Here is a 1506-nt window from a genome sequence, read left to right as displayed (position 1 = left end):
ATCGGAATATGGGGTTTTGTTACTAAACAGGGCATAATTTTCATACATGTCTTCTGTAGAGGACACCAGGACAAACATCATGTTAATCAGGCGTTTTGGGGAAACACAACAAGAAATTATAGATCAATATTCCTATGAAATATGAGATATTCTTATGAAAATGTTGCCAAGTTATTAGTTCCATTATAACACTTATTTTTTTCATTATGGTTTGCCCCAAGAACACATTAATATGCAAATTCTATGCAATGTATAGTTACATTGTATAGAATGGGAATACCAATTTATGGACATTTTACACACATAAAGTACAGTAGTATATCAAATTATTCTGTTATATCTTTAATTACATAGATGAGAATCATCTTTGTACAAAGTTTGGCTAAAAATAGCCTGAAACCTAAAAACTGATTGGTGAATGAAAAAATAAAACATTGTTTTTGCCTATACATGCCTTTTCATGTCCATTTATTTATTTTTTTAATAACTTAGTCCTGGCATCCTCTACAAAGGACACAGAAAAAAATATGAATAAAATATATATTTTTTTTAAATGTTCTTTTCTCCAATATGTTTCTTATGCTCCAAGCAATGAAATGACATTAAAAAAAATATAAAAAAATAAAAATAAAAATAAAATCACAAAACTTTTTTTTCTGGTTGTCAGGAGGATAGAATAGTACAACTCTGCCGCTTTGTACATTGGTTTTGATAAGAAACAAGACTGAAATGAGTAATAACAAGAATAGGTGATATAAAGGGAATTGTGACAAAAATGCCTAGAGATTAAAAAACATGCAATTTGAGAACTCTAGGTAATAACACTTTATAGCAAGGTTTCAGTTGTTATTAAAAGTACATCGATACAAATATGTGATGATTCAATTAAGTTGAGATATTAAACGAATCACGATATAGTTGGGGGTGGGATTTTATATGAATGTATCTCTGAGGGAACTGACTGTCTTTAGAAAAGTGTAGATGATATTTTCTTTTCATCTGGCCTCTGTATAATGCATATTAAAGCAGTGTTAAGTGAACGCCGTATCACTGCTGTTCCATAAGTGCCACTTCTTTGATTTGGGGTTAGTTAAAAAATGTCTATTTAGTTCTGTCAGGACCACTATCGTCAAAATGATAGATGCTTAGCATAAAGTTTGGTTTGGCGGTATGGTTCTGTTCTGGGCAAAAACCTCCCTGCCCATCCATGCAGCCTGTCATGAATGAGCAGGGAGAGCAGCAATAATAACCCCCCTAGGGTTAACAGAACAGAACAAGGCAGATATCATTAATGTACTTAATGATATTTAAGTGTAACACTTTATTCAAGATAAAGGAGTCTGATTAGCAAGGAATATCAGAAAGCCAAGTCCTGAATGTGGCAAAAGGAGGAGCTGGGGATGGAGGAAAGTAATTTGCTCCGGAGCAAGCTGAAAAGCTGCTGAATAATACTGAATAGAGCTTATATAGGAATGCCACGATAGGTGTCGTATTCCTATAGGTAGA

This window comes from Sinocyclocheilus anshuiensis, unplaced genomic scaffold (assembly GCF_001515605.1).
Source record: "Sinocyclocheilus anshuiensis isolate Anshui unplaced genomic scaffold, SAMN03320099.WGS_v1.1 scaffold78, whole genome shotgun sequence".
NCBI classification, from domain to species: Eukaryota; Metazoa; Chordata; class Actinopteri; order Cypriniformes; family Cyprinidae; genus Sinocyclocheilus; species Sinocyclocheilus anshuiensis.
This window is presented reverse-complemented; position numbering follows the sequence as displayed.